This window comes from Dipodomys spectabilis, unplaced genomic scaffold (genome assembly GCF_019054845.1).
Source record: "Dipodomys spectabilis isolate Male_0828 unplaced genomic scaffold, ASM1905484v1 ptg000433l, whole genome shotgun sequence".
Taxonomy (NCBI): Eukaryota; Metazoa; Chordata; class Mammalia; order Rodentia; family Heteromyidae; genus Dipodomys; species Dipodomys spectabilis.
In genome coordinates, this window is record NW_024871110.1 from 1,401,001 (window position 1) to 1,412,546 (window position 11,546).

An 11,546-nucleotide genomic window follows, 5' to 3' on the forward strand; every position below is an offset into this window, starting at 1 on the left:
GTGCTTAAATGATGTCCGACAGCTCACGTTTCACTACCATCCCAGGAAGCAACTTCTTTTTCCTCTTCCTGTGACCTTGGATGATAAAAAGACATAATGGGGAGTCTAACAACCTTCTACTTCTAAAAGGAAATGGAATCTTTAAAAAATGATCTCATCTCTTTCTAGAGAAAATAGAGTCATTATCCTCCCTTCTCCTCCCTTCAATTGCATCCATTTTCTGCCCTTCAGTATGTGAGGCCACCCATGGCATGTAAAATTTAGGGCAAGTAAATCCAGTTCATTGGAGGAATGACAACAGGACAGAGAAGGAAAGAAGTTAAACAAGGCAACTGACAGCTGATGCACTGAAGCCCAAAAAAATCAAGAGAAAGAACATCACTTATAGTGCATTTCCACATGAATGACAATAAGTAATGAGCAAGGCCAGTGCACAGAGAGTAAAGGAAAAAAATGAGATGATTTGAAATTATAAATAACAATTCACCTAGATAAATTTTGCTAACTGTTAGATAAACAAAAGAAATAAGAATTTGCTTCCAAATGAATTTGAATTACATTAATTGGAGTGCCAAAATGGTTAAGGGGATAGATCACTTTTGTAAATGTCAAGCAACTTAGATTTTCAGTTTACTACCAACTACAGTAAATTGCTTTGTCATTTAGTCCTCATTTAGAGAAAATGACAACCATCCCTCTTTTATTCCCAATATTATATTTTCAAGATTGAGGTACAAAATGTTGGATACAGAGCAGAGAAAGATTTCTAAATGTAAGTATTCAGTTCATTTGCAATTGAGTGCTTGATTTACAAATACTTTTGAGCTATTACTCAGTATCCTATTATGTTTGGTGTTGTGAAAAGATAAGGAGTGTGTAGCCTCATTATGAATATTCATGAAAGTAGCATCTTATTATCAGGGCCACCTACAAATGTAAATAACTACTATTTAGGCAATATGCAGCAAATTCAAGTTAACTATCACTCTATGCTACAGTGAAAGAGGGAAGACTTTGCAGAGGTTGGGAACTTTATGGAAACTGTGAGGATTGTCTATTATCTACAAAGGTGGGAGGAGAGCATTCTCTGTGAGGAATATATAAATGTACATGTAATATGTGATTTGTGAATTATTAAGTTTTCTTGCTTGGCTTTATCATCTGGTAAATGCATAGAATATGTTGGGGAGAAACAGAGTTAGAATCAGAATACAAGGATTAACATATCAAGCTACAGAACTTGGACTTCAGTCACTGGGAAAGGAAAAGAAACATGCAGTATCTCATTGAATTGTGCAACAATGATGATTCTTCTATAACCATGAATAGATTATGGTACAGATGTACCATGAGTGAAATTTCTTAGATATTACAATGAGTGCAGATGTGAAATATTAGAAAACTTGGTAGATAGTAGAGTAAAAAGGAAATTTTTTGAAGGGTGGAGAAGAAGAAATGGACTAAAGATAAAGGAAGATATTGATTCTAGAAACGTAATTAATAAGGTTTTACTGACTGAGTTTTTTGAGAGTGAAGATTTTAGAATGACTCTAGAATTTACATAACTTGGAAATATGAAAGATGTAAAGAAGTAAGAGGAAAAGATATGAAAATAAAATAACAGTCCTCACAATAATGAACTAAGTTTTGGTTATGTTCAGTCTTACGTATAAGCATTTAATGTAGGTGAAAATGTTTATAGTTTCATTAGGGGCAGTGGTTCAGGGAACTAAAGAGGATAGCTCTGAAGATAGAGATTGGGAGAAATTATTTGAACATAAATGATATTTCAAATCATGCATATGTATTAAATCAGTAGTGGAGACTGTTAAAATATGAATTGGATAGAATCAAAGGCACAACTTTCTGTAATATGTGCAATATAGGAAATAAAAGAAATAAATTAGATCACCAGAAGAAACAAATAATCAAAATAATGGAGGTGCTCAAAAGGCTGAGGAATAATGAAAGCAAGAAAACAGAAAATTTTAATAAATAGTCAGTATACTGTTAAAAAAAGAAAAGACTGGGATTTAGTGGTAAGGAAGCTATTAATGACCTTCAGAAAAGTTTCATTGTGAGGTAGAGGAAAAATCCTTTACTTCAACTAGGTTAACAATGAGTACCTAGAGATAGGAAAAGTGACTCCTTAACCTCATTCTTTACCTCATGTATGGTGTATACACTTGCACATCTAAGGGAAAGTGGGAGGAGGACACAGAATCATTGGAAAATGGGTGGAAAAAGTGAAGCAGCAGAATCCACTGGCTGCATTGGACATTGGTGAAAGCGAACCATGCAACTCATAGATGAAGATGGGAGGGAGGAAATGGGAGAGAATGAGGGAACAGTTGATACTACACAAAAGGAAGGAAATGTACCTATTACCCGATGTATGTGAAGGTAACCTTGCTGTATATCACTTCTAATACAACAATAATTAAAAGAAAATAAAAATAAAAATGAAAACTAGACAAAAATATTACTAGTAATTATAAAAAGGCCACTTAAAAGCAATAAACTTTGTTGGATAGAATGCAAGAATAAATTTGGTTATTCAAGTAATTGGTTTGTTTTCATTTCAGTCTTTTCTAGACCAGAGTATATTAATGAGTACAAGAAAAATTTAAAGATACAAATTAGGTTAATGAATGCCATATTCATACCAGTAGAAAACATGATTGTGGCTTTGAAGGAAGAAGGATATACTTTCCTCATAAATAGAACAAAAGAGGTCAGATACTTCTAGCTCACACCTATAAACTTTGCTACTAAGAAGACTAAGACCCAAAGGATCATGATTTGAAGCAATTCCAGGCAGAGAAGTCCACTGATTCACTCCAAAACAAACATCACAAGTTGGGCAGGAGATTGTCTCAAGTGGTACAGTGCTAGTCAACTAGGTTTGAGTCCCTGAGTTCAAACCACCACACTGGAAAAAATTAACACATAAGGAGAAATCTACAGACAGAGAGGGGAAGTCAAGAGAATTTATTAGGGTTGAATTTTTATACAGTAAAGTAGGGAATAAAAAATGGTAGGGGAGCCGGGTGCCGGTAGCTCACACCTGTAATCCTAGCTACTCAAGAGGCTGAGATCTGAGGATCACAGTTCAAAACCAGCCCAGGCAGCGAAGTCCGTGAGACACTTTTTTTTCAGTCAGGAAAAGAAGTTTATTTACCGAACAGCTGCCCCCACCATGCATGGTGGAAAAGCATGGCTGAAAAGGAAAGGGGTGGGGAGAAGGGAGGACGACCCATCTCTGGGCCAGGACTTACGTAGGCCAGGGATAGGAAGAGGTGTGGCCAGTTGGGGGAAAGATGTGGCCACACTGGATCTGGATGTGACCTCAGGGTCAGAGACCCTCCTAAGGTAAGATGTGAGGCATGTGACCAGAGGTGGCCCAGGATGTGACCTATCACGAGGGGAAAGTGACTGCTTCCAGGTCTGCCAGTTACCTAGGTAACAGATACTGGGTGGAAACTTAGCCAAGAGGGAGGGAGGTGTTCCTGTGCAGAGTTTACATTCCAGCCTTTTGATAATTATGAAAAAGGGCGAACATTCTTTCTGGTTACTTCCTGCTTGCGAGGGGCATCCACAGTAGGGGTAAAAGGCTGAGATGTGGTCCCCTCTGGGAGAAGGCAGCAGGCAGCAGCTGTCCCTTGGTGGGCGTGAGTTCTTAGATGAAGTCTGGAGAAGCTTCATGAGGTATTGACAGGCTGAAAAAAATACTAAAGAGCAAATAAATGGCAAGAGGAAGGACTTGGGGCTGAAAATATTGGTAGACATGTCCCTAGCTACTTCTGACATCTGGCGACTATGTAGAAGAGAAGTCAGGTAACAAAGGCAAGAATATAAATTCCTGTCCAGTTGAAAGGTAGACAGGTATAGGCATTAGATGGACAGGCTTCTTACTTCTATTGACCTCCTGGCTCTGGTTAATTTTGAAAGGACAGGCACAAAGTGGCTGATGTGACATCATCTCCTCGTACTCTTCTCCATGGTCCCTTGTTCCCCAGACTGGCTGAGTCTAGGTGCTCATTGCTGGGATGGCTTGTCCCAGTTGGTATTCAAGGAGGTTTGAACTCAAGGCCTGGGCACTATCCCTGAGCACTTATGCTCAAGGCTAACACTCTACCACTTTGAGTTATAGTACCACTTCCAGTGTTTGCTGGTTAATTAGAAATAAGAGAATTGAGCCATGCTTCCATCCTGGCTCTTTGCAGGTTAGTTGGGAGATGGAGTCTTAGGGATTTTTCAGCCTGGGCTGGCTTTGAACTGCAATTTTTTCCACAAAAATACCTTTATTATTTCCAATTAAAGCAACAAGGAGATCAAGTAGAATAAGTAGAGCTTACCTGGTCCTTATCAAGAATTGACCAACAAATATTATGAAATGACAAAACTGATTAAATATGATGAGAATTTTAGCACAGATATAGTATTGATTTTGTTCTGGTAACCCTAATAGTGCTTAAGGTAACCAAAGTTACAGGAAGAGCCTTAGCTTTTGCAAATCCAAAGCAATCTTTCACCAGGAAATAAGCTGCATGTGATGGAGCCAAGTGAGACTCCAGTCTGCTTTTACCATGGTGGAGGTACTCAGGATGGTCTAGGCAGGGGTGAGGTAGTCAGAATGGTCTAGGCAAGGGTGAGGCCTGTCTTCCAGGTTGGAAGAGATGGACCAGATCTGGACTGTCTGTAGACTGGCTGGCACTGAACTACGAATCCAAACTGAACAAACTTCAGGAATCTCAGACAATTTAAGCCAAATAGCATGATTACAATGCCAGCTAACAAGTTTACATAGACACAGACATACACATATAGGCATGCACACACAGAATCAAGTTGAGATCGGTGCATAATTGAGTTGATGCGAAATAACAGCTGTACTCTCATGATGCCAAGATGGTACATCTGCCACATGGCCATGCTAGAGAGAGCTAAAGATGCACCAATGATGGTGCATTGCTTCTAACACACATAGCTTCAGGTTCCACTCCCATTACAAAAGCAGAGGAGGGGTCCCACAGGGGAGGGGGCCTTGCAGGAGAGGCCACAGAGGGGGGGCTCATACGGGAGGCCACAAAAGAGGGGGCACTTCACGGGGGAGGCCGCAAAACAGAGGAGGCCTTGATGGGGAGGCCACAAATGGGGGGTGCACCATGCTTGGGAGGCTGCAAAAAAGGGGAGGGCCTCGGAGGGGAGGCTGCAAATGGGGGTACCTCGTGGGGGAGGCTGCAGACTTAGGTGGAGCAGTGAGCTTGGTGGAAGATGAGGCAGATGAGACCTAACCCTTAACCCACTATGTGGCCAAGATGTCAAATTTCTGTAAAAACACAAAGAAAACCTACACAAATGGAAACTCTGACAATTTTCAAACCTAGAATGGCTAGCCTTTGAGAGGGAACCTAGAGGGGGATCCCTGGGACCCAGCCTGTGTCACATTCTTCAGGGCATAATCCAAAATGTTGTCAAAAAGAGAAAGGGAGAGATAGGGAAAGTTAGACATGCTTGGCAGAGAGAGCAAAGAGAGTCTAAAAGTAAACAGACTTCTGACCATGTACCATTGCAGTGGCTATAACTGTCTACATCTGAAAATGGCATAAAAATTAGGGCGCTCTGGCTTTCCAGGGAGTGCAGGAGGCATTTATAAGGGGTTTCAAGGCTCGGGCGTGACTCCCCATTAAATGTATAGGAGAGTCAGTCTGGTGAGTGAAGGAGAGCTGATCAGGCAGAAGCGGCATCCTGACTTCCCCCAGAGCCCTCTAGAGAGAAATGGCCAAGCCCCCAAAACCAAACGTCCTCGGCTTTGGATGTGACCAGCCTTTTAGCTGGTGTGGAGCCACATCTGAACAGAGACTAAGCAACAGAGAGCCATAGAGAGTAGTTTCACTCACCAAAGTAGAGACGTGGTGTGGACGTGGATGTGAAGGCCAGCAATGGTATTGGTGAAAAGTCTCGCGTGGTGTCTCAAGGCACTTTGGTTCGCGGAAAAGGAGTGGTTAGGAAATTCTAACATTTCCGACTCAAAAACCCCATCCACGTCACAGCACAATATGTAAGGTATATTAAATAGGTAGGTTTCATTAGGTAGCCAATGAAGAGAACACCACACACTATTCAGGCAGGAAAAGAAGTTTATTTACCGAACTGCTACCCCCGCCATGGATGGTGAGAAGCATGGCTGGAAAGGAAAGGGGGGAGGGGAGAAGGGAGAACCGTGAGACTGTTATATCTAATAAACTACCAGAAAACCCGAAGTGGCACTGTGGCTCAAGTGGTAGAGTGCTTGTCTTGAGCTGAAGAGCTGAGGGACAGCACCCAGGCCAAGAGTTCAAACTAACCAAAAAAAAACAAAAAACAAAAACAAACAAACAAAAAACACAGTAGGGAATTAAAGTTAGTTACTGTATGAGGAGTTTAAATTATAGCTAAGTAGAGAGGAAATAACTTAGAATACCAATTGTCAATATAATGGAGTGGCTTTAAGAAAAGATAAAAGAATTGTTGAGTAGCAGGAAAAGACCAAATGTAGATATCTAATCTTTAGAGATTAATCTTCTCGAGCAACTTGTTTGAATGTACAAAATGAACATTGTGCATTTATTCAGGGTTTAGGGATGTATGCAGAAAATGTACAGAAGCCAAGGGGCCTAAGAATTTTAGGATACAACAAAAATATTTAAATATTTGACTATGGCTTCTATAATAACCATAAAAGCAAATAAAGACAGAACAATTAGAATGTGTCTATAAATCTATAAGTAAACCTAATGGTTGGTAAAGGACAAAGAACTACACTTGGACATGACTAATGAAACAGCACTCTAAACATTCACACAGTGAGAACGAAGGAGGATGTTTTAGGAGAGGCTCACAAGGGCTCAATAACTATGTGCACATGATCATATAAAATGACTCATCAAAATGAACAAGAAATGGAAGCAAAAGGCTTTTCATTGTACTGTTTGCAGCTTTCTTTCTTTCTTTCTTTCTCTCTTTCTTTCTTTCTTTCCTTCTTTCTTTCTTTCCTTTTTTCCATTGGCTTATTCCTTTCCGTTGCTGATTATGTATGTAAGTCACGAATAGAATAATATTGTGAGGAAATCAATAAATATAAATTTGTAGTTATAATCACAGTGAATAAGTTTCAGAAATTTGCTATATAAGGTAGTACAGATGTGTGTGTGTGTGTGCGTGTGTGTGTGTGTGTGTGTGTGTGTGTGTGTATGTGTGTGTGTGTGCATGCCCTGGTCCTAGAGCTTCAACCTGGGACCTGGATGCTGTTCTTGAGCATTTTTTCACAAGGGTAGTGCTATACCACTTGATCCACAGATCCACTTCTGGCTTTTCTGGTAGTTTACTGGATAAAAGAGTCTCATAGCTTTTCCTGAACGGGCTAGCTTTGAAGAACAGTCCACACATCTCAGCCTCCTAAATAGCTAGTATAAAAGTAAGGAAGGTAATTTTGTGATGGTAATATAACAAATCCATACAGTTTCAAGTTACAGATGATCAGATTTGTACTTTATATGTGGTTTTATTAAATTTGAATAATTTTAGAGTTCTAAACTTTATGCATTCTAAAAACTTGTGGTTTTTCCTCAATATAAATCTCCTTGGGACAATATATACCCATATACACCAAGTGTGTACAGCATTGTATTAACTGAATAGCTAATTCAACAACATATTAGCATAGCAAAGAATATTCCTGAATTTTAGCTGACCTTGCACAATGAAGATGGGCTGTGCTGATTGATTTGACAAAAATATATGATCAACCATTCTAACTCTAAAATCTTTTATCATCATTCAAACAACCAGAGCTTTAATTTCATAGAACTGCATTCATTTTAAAATCATCTTGTTACAGCAGCAGCCTCCATTTCAAGTCAGATAGTAGAATTCATATAAATAAAATAAATGTATATGTATTCATAATCACAAATAAAAATTTTTCCATTTCAGTCTTATTTTTTTACTTAGAAGAAATGATACTAAGTCTACTCTACCTTGGGTTTCTGAATCAACGTCTCTGACACAATTAACCTGTCAATTAATTCACACATTCAGTCATTACAAACTATTGGCTTAATGATGTTTTCTTTCCTCAGTTAACTGATTGAAGTCACTAAATCAATGGATATTTCAGCACTGGGTGGACATATCTATAGCAATTATCTATGCAGAACAGTCAAACTATGTTGCTATTTATGTGAAAAGATTACACATCAGAAAAAAGCAGATAAATGTTTGAAGTACTTCCTTAAATGTATAATAACAGGAATAGCCTTTGGTTTAGTTCATTTTATGTGATTTCATTACCACCTTTAACTTCTGCAAGTTTACATTTTTCAGCCATACGTTTGGCAGCTTGCAAAGTTGAAGTAATTTATGAGCATTTATCCAGTCATAAATTATGGCCATTAAGCACATGTAATGATGCCAAATTACAGAAAGTCAAAGAATTCCACAATTTCCATATGTACCTGAAGTTTCTGAACCAGTAGTAAAAAGTAAAGTTATTGGATAGGTTATTTGTACATATGAAAGATTTATTTTAAACTTAGGAATAAACCGCGTTTATTGATTTGGGTGACTGTTCCATTCATTAAAAGCCTTCTAAAATGGTCTGTGTTTCTGGTTGCAAAGACATCATGTACCATTAAGAATTATGGAAGGGCTGGGAAGGTGGTTCAGTGGTAGAGCGCTTGCCTTGCATGTATGAGGCCCTGGCTTCGATTCCTCAGCACCACATAACCAAAAATAAAAAAGCTGGAAGTGGCGCTGTGGCTTAAGTGGTAGAGCGCTAACCTTGAGCTGAAGAGCCGTGGGACAGTGCCCAGGCCCAGAGTTCAGGCCCAATATAAAAAAAAAAAGAATTATGGAAAATGCTATGACTCAACAACATTAAAAATGCTAAAAACAAGGACAAGTAGAAAGGTAAATTAAATTTCCAATGAAAATGTTTTAACAATTTGAGATACTAATTTTAGTTAACTTAAATGGTGAGTAGAAAACTTCAGTTTGTGTACACTACAGTAGGATTCTAATCTAGGTGAAAATAGAGAGTCTTCTGATATCTGATTAATCTTAAAGGCATTCTGGACACAAGGATGTTAAAGTAGCAGTATCCTCCATGCATGATGCCCATTATGTATATTACAACTTAGATAAATACCAACTTATTTTCTGAAATTATTATTGCTATAATTTTTCCAATTTGAACAATTCTTGAATAAGAACTAGATTTCTGAGGATAATAAATCAATCTTTGTAGTCCCCCCTCTCTACTACTGCACTGTGATTTCTAGTATGCACTATTCATATGTAGCTAATTAAATTCCAAGTATTGTTAAAAATATTAGTTTCTCACTTGCACTGATCGTCTTACTATCATTATAATTCTTCTAATGATAACTTTGCTACAGAATCTAATCTTGTATATTACATTGCTGAAGAATTTTATATTTTCTAGTAAAGTAGAAGTAGGGTATTAACAAAGTACCCATTTGCATGATGAAAGACAGAACTACTCAAATGGAAAACGATCCTCATAACAAAACCACATTTGGATCGTAAACAGTGAAATTTTATATCCAAATAAAAGTAGTGCATGGATTATTTTCATGAGGGTCTAGCACCATTGAAATCATATCATACACAAAGGTAGCCTGACAATCAATGAACAGGAAGTAGTAGTTTTTCTGTGTCCTTTCATACATTTTTTCCATGCTTCTATCTTACATATATGTCTGTTCTTTTCCGTGTTCTGGGCAGACACACACTTATTCTCAATAAGATTATATTTTGGTAATGGGGTTCAACAATTAAATAGATAATATTTATTATATAGCAAGAGTTATAATATTGAGACCATAAGAAGGAATACCTAGGTGATACAGTCAGCATAGATTTGGAGTTAAAGGGGGTTGGAGGTAGCCAAAGAAACATTTGTTTTGGTTACTGTTTTTATTATTGTCATTGTTTGAAGGTAAAGCCTAGTCTTTTTTTTTTTTTTTTTAGTGTTCAGAAAATAAGTAATGATGCCAGATGCTGGTGGCTCACACCTGAATCCCGGCTACTTAGGAATCTGAGATTTGAGGACCAAGATTAAAAGCCAGACCAGGAAGGAAAGTCTGTTAAAAATCTTATCTCCAATTGACCAGTAAAAAAGCTGGAAGTGGAGCTGTGAGCTCAAGGGGTAGAGTGCCAGCCTCGAGCAAAAAAGCCGAGAGCCGGAGGCCTTGAGTTCGAGCCCCAGAGGAGGTGGTGCCCTCCTGGAGTGTGCTGAGGGACTACACCCATCTCCACCCTCTTTTCCATACAGGCACCCTGCCTGGGTCACTGGAGTCGGCTGATATTTGTGGCTCACCTCAGGGCTGGAAGCAGCCAAAGGCATCATCTGTTGGTTTCACAGTTCAGCTGAGGTCTTAAGTGATGCTCAGGTGCCATCGGAAATCCTTCCAGCCTGCCTGCCTCCTGCCTGGGCCCTCAGACCGGCTCCAAGCCGCCTCCCCACCTGGAGCGCTTCTGCTCACACCTGTGTGGTGCAGGTGGCACTGAGGAGGCTGCTGCCCGTCCTCGTGGGCCGGGACCACATGTCCGTCCGTGTGACTGCAATCCAAGCCACGTGTGTCCAGTATGCAGCGTGCTCCTTCCCTGGACAGCAGACCAAGTGGCCTAGTCGTGGACTGGGCTGGGCTTAGGGTGGACCCGGCAGAGTTTAGGGCCAAGGGGGTGGTGGGTGAGGCCCGCAGGGAGCTGGGGGTGTCTGGGGTGTTTTCTGCAGCAGAGCTGAAGCTGTATAGAACCCAAAGTTCAGGCCAAGGGCCAGTCTGTGATGGAGGACCGGGCTTAGAGATGGGGGCCAGGGTGCAGACCGGGTCAAGCTTGGGAGACCTTGGCTAGCAGCCTGGAGGGCTTCGGCCCCAGGCTTCGGCTGGGAGCGCCCTGGGCGCAGGCGGGGCCGCTGCTTCTCGGAATCCCCTTCCTCCCGGTGACCTTGCTCCTGACCTCTGGCCCGGAGCCCGCCCCGGCTTCCGGCGAGGACCCGCAGTGGTCCGGGGTCCGAGTGGGCTCTGGCACCGAGGACCGCGGACGCAGGTTTGGGGGCAGCGGCCGCGGGGCGCCTCGGGTCCCCCGGGTTGTGCGGTAGGCGGTTCCCGAGCACGTGGTTGAAGGGGGTCCGGGTCCGCAGGGGCGCGGACCTGCCGGGGCGCGGGCGCCGGGCGGACCTGCGGGGTGACGGGCGCGCCCGGGCCGCGCAGGGCCTGAGCGCCGCTGGGCCTCGTCCGGGCGGCCGGCGCTCCCCGGCCACGGGCGCCCCAAGGGCGTCGCCCGCGGCCGCCCCGGGGTCCCTGCGGCCGGGCCGGGCCGGGCCCGGGGCGCGGAGAGCGGCCGCGTGGGGAGGGGCGCTGGGGACGGGGGCGCGCCGGCGGGCGGGCCCGCGGCCCCGGCTCGGTCCCCCCACAAGCCCGGGCGTCCGCGCCGCCCCCCGCCCCCCTCCGCGCCCCTCCCGCCACCCAGCGCGCCAA

General features: G+C 42.1%; 1 pseudogene; it reads right to left on the reverse strand.

The window, feature by feature from the left end:
- The window catches only part of LOC122097763, a 116,288-nt pseudogene extending 105,676 nt beyond the window's left edge, over positions 1-10,612 (reverse strand).
- Positions 10,613-11,546: the final 934 nt, after the last annotated feature.